At 38.6% G+C, this 11,911-nt stretch overlaps 1 long non-coding RNA gene across 1 annotated transcript; it reads right to left on the bottom strand.

Annotated features, from left to right (window-relative positions):
• Positions 1–9,388: 9,388 nt before the first annotated feature.
• On the bottom strand, positions 9,389–11,625 carry LOC108517382 (uncharacterized). Its single transcript, XR_001882086.1, has 3 exons — positions 11,490–11,625; positions 10,846–11,003; positions 9,389–10,209 (listed from the first exon to the last, which is right to left on the bottom strand). It is a non-coding gene; the product is annotated as an uncharacterized LOC108517382 (long non-coding RNA).
• Between the last annotated feature and the right edge of the window lie 286 nt (positions 11,626–11,911).

Raw genomic sequence — 11,911 nt, forward strand, 5'->3', positions numbered from 1 at the left:
ATCACTGTAACTTTTAAAACTGTTTTATTGTGTCTTTGGAGGAAAATAATTACACAGTATACAGTACTATAAATATGCTGTGAAGCTCCAATTATAACTAAAAAGACTGTATATATATGTGTGTGTGTGTTTGTGTGTGTGTGTGTGTGTGTCTGATTAAAAAGAATTATGCCTTTCATGGATTGTCTTCAACAATTACTCTGAAGCTTTTTTCACCAGTTAGTTTTGTACAGTTCGGTTTTATATCATGCCAAATTTTCCAGTATAAAATCACTTTATAAAAAGTTATTTTACAATGAACCCTCATATCCCCACTGGCTAGATTCTGCTTCTAACGTTTTAGTCTACTTGTCTTTAACACATATCTATTCAGTTTCTTTTCTCATCTCATCCTTTAATCCATCTTAACTTTTGATGCATTCCAAAACAAACTGCAGACATCAGAACACTTCCTCCTAAACAGTCTGCAATATATATTTTTGTTTTTTTTTTTTTAAATTTTGTTTTACTTTAAGTTCTGGGATACATGTGTAGAATGTGCAGGTTTGTTACATAGGAAAACGTGTACCATGGTGGTTAATCTGCAATATATGTTTATCATAATTTTTTGACCTAAGGTTTATATACAAAGATATGCACACATATTAAGAGTATATTTATTAAATTTTGATAAATGCAAACCTCTATGTGATGCAAATCCTTATTAATGTACAGAACGTTGCCACCACTTCAGAATGTTCCTTTATGCCTTTTCCCAGGCAATCCGTACCTTTTGTTTGTGCCAGGATTTTATTTAAATGGAATCATACAGTATGGACTATCCTCCTTTCACTCAGTAGAATGTTCTTTTTTTGTATTTTTTGTTGCTGTATCATAGTTTGGGGGTACATGCGATATTTTCATACATGTATATAATGCATAATGATCAAATCAGGTAACTGGGATATCCATCACCTCGAACATTTATCTTTCCTTTGTGTTGGGAATATTACAATTCTTCTCTTCTAGCTATTTGGAAATATATGATAAATTATAGTTAACTTTAATTCCCCTACTGTACCAATGAATATTAGAACTTATTCCTTCCATCCAAATGTATTTTTGCAGCATAGTATTTTGAGACTCATCCATATTGTTGTTTGTATGAGTAATTGGTTCCTATTTATTGCTGAGTAGTGTTCCATTGTGTTAATGTATCATAATTTGTTTATTCATTTCCTGTTGATGGATATCTGGGCTTTTTTCAGTTTTGGGCTATTATAAATCTAACTGCTGCGAGTATTCCTGTTCAAGTGTTTCTGTGAGCATATGCTTTGTTACTTTTGGGTAGAAATCTCAGAGTAGAATTGCAAATTGACATTTGCAGGAAGAAGTAATCACTGAATTGTGGAATAGGGAAGATTGAATCTGGGAAATGCAGCTAAAATTTTAGAGGATTTCCTATGTATCACTTGGCATACATTATCTGACTTACAGTTTTCAAAGTTGATTTGTTCCATCGGGTGGTTAAGAGCAGAGTTAGGAGGGCAGGTGTGGTGGCTTACACCTGTAATTCCAGCACTTTGAGAGGCTGTGGTGGGTGGATTGCTAGAGGTCAGGAGTTCGAGACCAGCCTGGCCAACATGGCGAAGTCCTGCCTGTATTAAAAATACAAAAATTAGCAAGGCTTGGTGGCACATGCCTGTATTCCCAGCTACTTGGGAGGCTGAGGCACGAGAATCCCCTGAACCTGGGAGGCGGAGGTTGTAGTGAGCCAAGATCACACCACAACACTCCAGCTTGGGTGACGCAGCAAGACTCTGTCTCAAAAAAAAAAAAAAAAAAAAAAAAAAAGAGTGGAGTTTGGACATTAGGGCCTTGTCTCATATGACTTTTTGGTGGCATTTTATTAACTATTAAACATACTGAAATACAACTAATATACAATCAGTTTTTTTGTTTTTTAATTTGTAGTTAAGTTGTCTGAATGCCTGACAAGATGGAATTCCCTGCAGGTATTAGAGGGGAAGCTTTGATATCTTGTGTTTTATCTTAAAAATTCACATGGATCCTTATTTTTCATGTTATTTCTTTGACAAAATAATAAAAATTGCTTATGATCTGTGGAAAAATTTATTTGACAGAGAAGTTGCACTATATTTTTATTACCAGATTAAAAAAAGATGAGTATAACTTAAAAATATTATATACTTAAAATATGGAGAAAAACATGCACATAATATTTCAAGCTTTGTTTTGAATGAAATCGTTCCTCCAGACACTTAATATAAAAATCATATATTATAACTTTTAAAGTCATACATATGAGCTCTAAATTATAGACTTAAAAGTACACTTGAAGATATTTTTACTCAGTATTATTTGGAAAATAATATATATCCAACCACATAAAACATTTCATGTGAATTTAATATAAGGGTAACTAAAAAGGTACTTACAAGTTAATTTATTTTCCCTCTCCTGACACTTGGGATAAAATGGATACTCTAGGAAGAAGCACCTTGTTCACTGATACTGTGACCATGTTCCCTGGAGCTACGTGTATACTTGTAGGAAAAACACAGGATAGAAAAGGATTCATAATTGTGTTCATTCTACTGAATTTTTTATTCAATGAAATTCATCATACTTTTAGTAGCAAATTATTACACTGTGCACTAATGATGTAATCATGAATGTTTTACTGCGTCTAGTTCGTTCCCTATATGAAACCCATTATGCATTGTCCTATTTTATCCTTCTACAAACCTTATTATGCATTTTCTCACTTTTACTTGCTATGTTTATTTTATTTTTAAAAAATACTTTCAACTTTTATTTGAGATTCAAGGGGTACACGTGCAGGTTTGTTATATGGGTATATTGTGTGATGCTGAGGTTTGGGGTGCAAATGATACCGTTATCCAGGTAGTGAGCATAGCAGCTATGAGTTTTTCAGCCCTTCTTCCCTCCCTGGCCCCTCTAGTAGTCGTCAATGCCTATTGCTCCTGTATTTATATCCACGTGTACCCAATGTTTTGCTCCTACTTGAAAGTGAGAACATGCAGTATTTGGTTTTCTGTTCCTGTGTAATTCACTTCGGATAATGGCCTCCAGCTGCATCCATGTTGCTACAAAGGATATATTTACTCACCATTTTATATATGAGGAAACTGGGGTTTAAGTAAGAAAAGTAACTTGTTTGTGGTTGCACAATTTGCAAGCTGAGGAGGGATTCCAACACAGGCAGCCCGACTCTAAACCCATACTCTGAGATGTTAGTGGAGAGCCAGCCAGTTATCTCATGTCATTATACTGAACATCAAGGTGATTTTGTTTATCTGGAAGGAGTGAAAGCAAGCAACATAAATGTTGGATAGAGGAAACACTTGATCTTATAATTTCCACTGATTATTTTATACAGCATTTTTTCCCCTTCATTCCATTCCATAAGACCACTAGTGGGTCAGACTGGTCTGAGTCAGGCTAGCGGTCCTTTGGATTGGAGGGTCATGTGATCCAATGCTTAGAGAGTAACAGATTTTCACAGTGTCCTCACAGCTCACCATTGACAGGAGTGACCAAGAAGAGTATGGGTTCTAGGACTTATGACTTGAGTAGGACAAGGAAGGCCTCCTAAAAGAGTTGCTTTTTCTTTTGCAAAGTCTTTCTTCCATTTAGATCTCACCAAAGATGCTCCTGTGAGAAACATTTTACTTAGTAGTCAATGTTTATTTGTTTAAATCATTTACAGCCATGTTTTAAAAGGCATTGCCAAGTAGAGATGGATATCTACTTTGGTTAACATCAAGATTTATTTTTCTAAGAAGTTTCAGATATATTGATTAGCATGAGGCTGTGATACCTGATTCATCTTAATACTTTAAAAACGTCTGCTTAAAAACTGACACTGGTTCCCTATTGAATACTGTGTAAGATTGATGCATCTCCATTAGACTTTCTAGGAGTTTAGTGCTACTCTAGCTATCCAGCCTTGGTTCCCCTATCACCCGAATAAACTTTGTATTTTAATTGGACCAATTTCCCTGCTGTCCTACAAATACCCATTCTTTCCTGCCTCCTTGCTCATGTTGGTTTTGCCAACCCGTTCTCTGAGCTTATTCAGAATAAGCCATTCCAGCTGTCATTTCACCTCCTCTTTGAACCTTTACCTGGTACTATAGTGGTTAAGAAAGTAAACCCTGGATTTAGATACACTTGTACCTGGCAACTTATTCTACCTTTCTTAGTTCATTTTTTCCACCCATGAAGTAAGGATAATAGTAGTTGGTACAGTTTGGTTCTGTCTCCATCCAAATCTCATCTCAAATTGTAATCGCCATGTGTTGAGGGAGGGACTTGGTGGGAGGTGATTGGATCATGACAGCAGCTTCCCTCATGCTGTTCTTGTGGTAGTGAATGAGTTCTCATGAAATCTGGTGGTTTAAAACTGTTGGCAGTTTCCACCCCCAACTACCACGTAAGACATGCCTTGCTTCCCTTTCCCCTTCCACCGTGATTGTGAGGCCTCCCCAGCCATGTGGAACTGTGAGTCAATTAAACCTGTTTTGTTTATAAATTACTCAGTCTCAGGGAGTTCTTTATAGCAGTGCGAAAACGGACTAATATGGAAAATTGGTAGCAGGAGTGGGCACTTCTAGAAAGATACCTAAAAAATGTGGAAGCAACTTGGAACTGGGTGATGGGCAGAGATTGGAATAGTTTGGAGGGTTCAGAAGAAGGCAGGAAGATGAGGGAAAGTTTGAAACTTCCTAGAGACTTGTTGAACGGTTGTGACCAAAATGCTGATAGTGATATGGAAAATGAAGTCTAGGCTGAGGTGGTCTCAGGTGGAGATGAGGAACTTCTTGGGAACTGGAGCAAAGGTCACTCTTGCTATGCCTTAGCAAAGAGGCTGGTGGCATTTTGCACCTGCCCTAGAGATCTATGGAACGTTGAACTTGAGAGAGATGATTTAGAGTATTTGGCAGAAGAAATTTCTAAGCAGCAAAGCATTCAAGATGTGACCTGGCTTATTCTGAAAGTGTTCAGTTATATGCATTCCCGAAGAGATGGTTCGAAATACAAAGTTACGTTTAAAAGGGAAGCAGAACATACAGGTTTGGAAAATTTGCAGCCTGACCATGTGGTAGAAAAGAAAAACCCATTTTATGGGGAGGAATTAAAGTCAACTGCATAAATTTGCATAAATAATGAGGAGCTGAATGTTAATAGCCAAGACAACAGGGAAAATGTCTCCAGGGCATATCAGAGACCTTCACAGAAGCCCCTCCCATCACAAACTCAGAGGTCTGGGGGGAAAAATGGCTTTGTGGGCCAGGCCCAGCGCCCTGCTGCTCTGTGCAGCCTCAAGACTGATGCTTTGCATCCCAGCCATTCCAGCTCCAGCTATGGCTGAAAAGGGCTAACGTACAGCTCAAGCTGCTGCTTCAGAGGGTGCAAGCCCCAAGCCTTGGCAGCTTCCATGCGGTGTTGGGCTGGCAGGTGTGCAGAAGACAAGAGCTGAGCTTTGGGAGCCTCCGACTAAATTTCAAAAAATGTATGGAAATGCCTGGATATCCATGCATAAGTCTGCTGCAGGGGTGGTGCCCTCATGGAGAACCTCTATTAGGTCAATACAGAGGGGAAATATGGAGTTGTGGAGCCCCCATACCACCTAGTGGAGCTGTGACAAGAGGGACATCATCCTCCATACCCCAAAATGGCAGATCCACTGACAGCTTGCACTGTGCACCTGCTAACACTGCAGGCACTCAACACCAGCCCAGAAAAGCAGCCAAGGTGGGTGTACCCTGCAGAGCCACAGCGGTGGAGCTACCCAAGGCCTTGGGAGTCCACTCCTTGTGTCACCATGCCCTGGCTGTGAGACATAGAGTCAAAGGAGATTATTTTGGAGCTTTAAGATTTAATGAGTGCCCTGCCAGGTTTTAGGCTTGCATGGGGCCTGTGGCCTCTTTGTTTTGACCAATTTCTCCCATTTCAAATGGGACCATTTACCCAATGCCTGTATCTGCATTTTATCTTGGAAGTGACTAATTAACTTGTTTTTTATTTTTACAGGCTCCCAGTGGGAAGGGACTTGCCTTGTCTCAGATGAGACTTTGGACTTGGACTTTGAGTTAATGCTGGAATAAGTTAAGACTTTGTGGGACTGTTGGGAAAGCATGATTGGTTTTGAAATATGAGAAGGACATGAGATTTGGGCGGGGCCAGGAGTGGAATGATATGGCTTGACTCTGTGTCCCCATCCAAATCTTATCTCAGTCGTAATCCCCATGTGTTGAAGGAGGGATCTTGTGGGAGGTGATTGGATCATGAGGGCAGTTTTCTCCATGCTGTTCTCATGATAGTGAGTGAGTTCTCATGAGATCTGATGTTTTAAAAGTGTTTGGCAGTCCTCCCCCGTCCCTCCTGCCACCACATAAGATGTGCCTTGCTTCCCCTTCACCTTCCATCATCATTGTAAGTTTCCTGAGACCTCCAAAGCCATGTGGAACTGTGAGTCAATTAAACCTATTTTGTTTATAAACTACCCAGTTTCAGGGAGTTCTTCATAGTGTGAAAATGAACTAATACATTAAGGTGACTCCCATGATCCCTGCTCTGATGTGTCTTTCCCTCCTTTTGAATATGGGCAGGACTTGCAACTTGCTCCTAACCAACAGAATACGGCAAAGATAACAGAGTATGCATGATTACATTTACATGATTGTGTTACATATGACTGTACCTTCAGTTTTGGTAGGAAACCCTCTTCCTTATGCTTTGAAGAAGCAAGCTGCCAGGTTATGAGCTGCCTCATGGAGAGGGCCATGTAGCAGGAGCTAAAAGTAGCCAACAGTCAAAAAGAGACTGAGACCCTCAGTCTGGCAACCTGCAAGGAACTGAATGCTGCCAAGAGTCATGTGCTTGGAAGCTGATCCTTCCCCAGTTGAGCCTCAGATGAGAGCCCGGTTCTGGCCCACACCTTGATTATAGCCTAGCAGAGGACCTAGCTCAGCCATGCCTGGACTCCTGACCCAGAAAACCATGAAATAATAAAGTATGTTGTTTTAAGTTGCTACATTTGTGGTAATATTATTATGGAGCAATAAATAACTAATATAGATACTATCTACCATATATGATTGTTTTGAGAATTAAATGAAATAATGCATGTAAAGGCTTAGTACTGTATTTGGCACACAATAGATACTCGACAGTTAACAGGTTCATGCCCTGACTTCCACCCTCTGCCTTCCAGTTTTCACTGATCTAGCAATAGTTGAATCCTTGTAGCACTTACCAGTGTTGGAAGAGACATTTAAGTATACTTAGTCTCATCTTGCAGCTGGTATTTACACTCCTCTACTAATTTACTTTCTGTCTAGTCTTTGCTTAAATAGCTCCAGTGATATGCAGCTCATTCGTGAGGCTTCCCTTTTCACAAAAGTCATGACTCTGGCATCCTTTGCTATCAGGACATAGACTCTCTGAGGCCCACAAGATCAGCAGACTTGCATCCTGATCATTTGAAACTGCAGCCCTTTTCAAATATATCTGCTGGAGCATTATTACAACAGGCTATATTTAAATAGCCAATAAGCATATAAAAGATGTTTTAAGCCTTCCACCAACTTCCACCCACACCCTGAAGGCCCAGTGCCACATTAACCACTTGCCCAAGGAAAGGGCTCTTTTCCTCAAGGAAGACTGCTCTCTTCTTCAGAATCTAGTGTCAGTTTCCTCCCTGGTTTTCAGAGCATGCTAGATAGGGGAAATTTCACTTCCCTGCCACCCACATGGAAATGATATTTCTCTTTGATAGGGATAATTAAAATTTTCTCAGTCTTGTAAAAAATGTAAACAAAAGCATCTTAAACATTAAAAAAGATGTTCAGTATCACTAGTCATTAGAAAAATGCAAATTAAAACCACAATACTTCACTAGTATAGCTACATTAAAAGACTAATAATACCAAATCTTGGCAAGTATGTGGGGAATGTGAAACTCCATCTCTGGCAGGTGTGCAGTTTGGCACAACTACTCGGAAAACTTGGCAGTATGTGCCAAAGCTAAACATTTACCTATTTAGCAGTTCCACTCCTGGGTGGATGCCTAACAGAAATATGTGCTCATGTCTGCCAAAAGATATATACAAGAATGCTTATAGCAGCTTTATTCATAGTAGTTCAAACGGGAAAATAACCTCAAATGTCCATCAAAGGAGAATGGGTAAATAAACCATTGTGAATATTTGCACAATGGAATACTACACTGCAATAAAAAAATCCTAATTGCAACATGGATGAGTCTCTTAGACATAATGTTGAGTGAAAGAAGCTAGACATTAAAGAGCAAAATACTTAGTGACCTTATGTATATGAAGTTCAACAATAGGCACAAATAATCTGCTGTGGTAGATGTCAAGATGGTGGTTATTTTGGGGGCAATATTGCTTGCAAGAACATTCAAAAGTGCTGGGAATTTCTAAGTCTGATCAATGTGGTTGGTTATATGGATATACACTATGTAAGTGAAAAAATGTACTGAGAAATACTGATAAAATGTGTGGACTTTACAGTGTGTTGGGTATACTTCAATAAAAAGCATTTACAAAGTGTCTGTTGGGTTACTAAGCATCTGGATTTTTTTCATTCACCAATTTAGGGAATAACAGGGTGTCGTTAAAGGCAGGCTAGATAACTGCACAATAAATGGATTTGTTTCCATATGCAGTTCTTGATAGCTTTTTTTTTTTTTTTTTGAGACAGGGTCTTGCTTTGTCCCGCAGGCAGGAGTGCAGTGGTGCGATCATGGCTCACTGCAGCCTCGAAGTTCTGGGCTCAAGTGATCTTCTCTCCTTATCCTCCTGAGTGGTTTGTGCCACTCAAGAGGCATGTGCCACTATGCTGGCTATTTTCTTTTTCTTATTTTTTTTGGTAGAGTTGAGGTCTCACTATGTTGCCCAGGCTGGCCTTGAGCTCCTGAGCTCAAGCAGTCCTCCTGCTTTGGCCTCCCAAAGTGCTTTATAGCTTTTATATCATCTCTTGTAAGTCCCCAACTGGCTTATGCATATTATCTTTTCTACATTATTAACAAGTAAGGGATCATGGATGAAATATTTGTGTTGCCCAATGCACTTAGCAAAGAATAGGACATGTATGTATCATCAACAAGGATTTATTGAGAGAGATTCTAAGGAAAGGGAGACTGTGACTTGACTTCTCAGCATCTGCTGCTCAGCAGTCACCTCATGGTATATAGGAGTCTTATCTCTTTCTGAAAGCATTTGTTATCTTTTTTAATATTTTTTTTCCTTAAAGTTGATTTCATATGAAGTGAGTTTCTACTTACTTAATCCCCAAGCATCCCCTGCCTGCCCACCATCCTGTTGATTTGATTTAAATGTAATCAGAGAAGTTTCAGATAACAGGTAAACACTGATTCCTTTTCAGACAACTTGGAACATTTTATCTTGGAAACCCTCGCAGGAGCAAATGAAGGTAGAACAAAACCAAAGCAGAGCACAACCAGAAAAGGCTGGAGTCATTTCTCAGATTAAGACCCACTGTTAGTTTATTCCTACACTGTGGGCTCTTTGTTTGTTTTGGTTTCTGACACACAGTCTTTATGCTGGAGGCATGACTACTACCCACAGAACACTTGTGATGAGGTGGCAGTGACAGAGCTTCCTGTCCCACTCTGCTCCATTAGCAAACGTACAGGCTGGGATTTGAAGATCTATCTTTACTGCAAATCTTTTCAACAGGGGAAAAAAATACTATTTTTTTTTTTGTAGGCACGTGCAAATCCATCAGGGACACTTTTTAGAATAATCTGAACCTCCGAGCATCTATTTCCTTCCAGTCTTCAAGTGTCACAATAGCAGTATCTAGTGAATGAAGAGACTTTCTTTTCAACTGAGCAGTAAGCAGGAAGGAGTGCAGAAACCCTCCCTGGGTTCCTAAGGGATGGCATTCCTTTTCTTGCTGTTACTGTAGGGTTTCTAATTCCCTAATTTACTGCCAGTGTGGATACAGATGCCTCTGGTGCCTGGTGTCACTGTTCCATTAGCAGGTTTTGCACATTTTATTGCTAAGCAACAATTAGCAGTGTGAATCCTGCCTTCTGTGATTTCAATTTGGGCTTCACACATGGAATCTTGCTTTCATCTTTGCAACACAGCAACAGTGTTCACTGTTCAGTGAAAGCTGTTTTAGAAGAACCTGAGGAAAAAAAATTGAGGAGGTAACAGCAGGTATTCAACCATTCAGTGGTATGGTTTTGAAATGTTATTTATGAAAAAACCTTCTCTAATTAGATATCCAATAATTTGAAAGTAATGCTAAAGGTTGGAGATAAACTCAAAGCAATTCAATTTGGCCTTAAGGGGAAAATGATAACAGTAGAATAATTATAAAAATCCTGAAAGAGAGCAAACTAAAGGTCCACAGGAAAAAGAAAAAATATTTCAGAAAAAAAAATGTTTCATGACAATAATGAAAGGAAATGCTTTCTTTCCAACCTCATAGCATGCAAAATTATTTTCATTGAGTTAATGGGATATTATGAAAATTTAATAGGAATAATAGATCTAGAAGAAGAAGTAAGTAAAAGAGTAGAGGAAACAGGAAAAAAATTCCATTAAGTTAAATGTAACCTAGTTCTTTACCCATAAAGGAAGAAAAATGACCATGCTTCAGTTTAAATATTGTTTTTATGGAAGTGCAGCTTATTGTGAAAACTTCTTGTTAGAGAAATAAAATTATTAACATTTAAGAATTCAGCAAACATAAAAGCATGCTTTTTTAACATATAAAAGAATATTGTTTAAAAAAATTCTATTGGGTAACCATACTCACCCTCTTGCGTTGAAGAAGAAAGGGAACTCTGGTTAAGCCATTTACGGAAATACGGTCTGGACATTTTATTCTTTTCTTAACGAGAGGTTTGTTTCCTAGTCTCTTCTTAGAGTCTTGAAGAAAGATCCAGGGAGGATCATAGTAGAGAAGAGTCCTAACTGAAGAAGGAGAAAATACCAGATGTTGGATCCTCTCTTGTAGCTCTCGGAAATACACAGTGAGTGTTTTAAGTGGAACAAGGATTTACAGGGGATTAAATTTTGGAGTTAAGAGGTATTGGTCATGGATGAGTCAAATTCTCTTAGAATGTAATAAACTCTGACTGAAAACCTTTTCTTTAAAACTCTCTGACTTAAAAAATAGTTAATTCAAAGCATTTGGTTCTACTTTGAACAGTGATTTCTTTAATCTTTGACTTGGGGTTCATCGAACAAGATCTCCCTCCCTTTAACTTCACTTCATTCAGTTTGACATTTGTTGAATTTACTATGAAGTCTCTGTGCAGTTATTTGAATAAATAAAAGGCTTCTTGTCCTCAAAGAACATACAGTCGAATGGGCAAGACAGTTAAATAAATAGCGTATCATGTTTAAGTACAAGGCTAGGGAATGGTACTAGTGCTATGATGGTACAAGAGAAGTTACCTTAGCTAATTTTGAGGGCAGAAGTTCAAGGAAGGATTCCTGCAGGTCATGGTGTGTGAACAGCTTGGCTTTTCTTATGAAACTGCAAGTAATAAATCTACGGATGAATACACTTGGAAATGATAACACGGATAACTCTGGAGGGGAGTTGGAAAGAGGAAAGAGGCTTGACAACAAACTACCATGGTTTATTCCATGTCTTCCTATATTTTGAGAGTGTGTTAGGATGAGATTATATTTACACATGATAAAAAGTATACAATAATTTAAAAAAGAAAGAGAATGTCTTTTCCCTTAGAATGGCCTTTCAAATATCTGAAGATGGATCTCTCGCTCCAGGCTAAACCCCAGCTCTCAGAGTGGAATGGCATAATATATGTGAGATTCCCTGTGCAGTGCTTGCCATAGGACTTAAATAGATG

This window comes from Rhinopithecus bieti, unplaced genomic scaffold, assembly GCF_001698545.2.
Source record: "Rhinopithecus bieti isolate Rb0 unplaced genomic scaffold, ASM169854v2 scaffold_1070, whole genome shotgun sequence".
Lineage (NCBI taxonomy): Eukaryota > Metazoa > Chordata > Mammalia > Primates > Cercopithecidae > Rhinopithecus > Rhinopithecus bieti.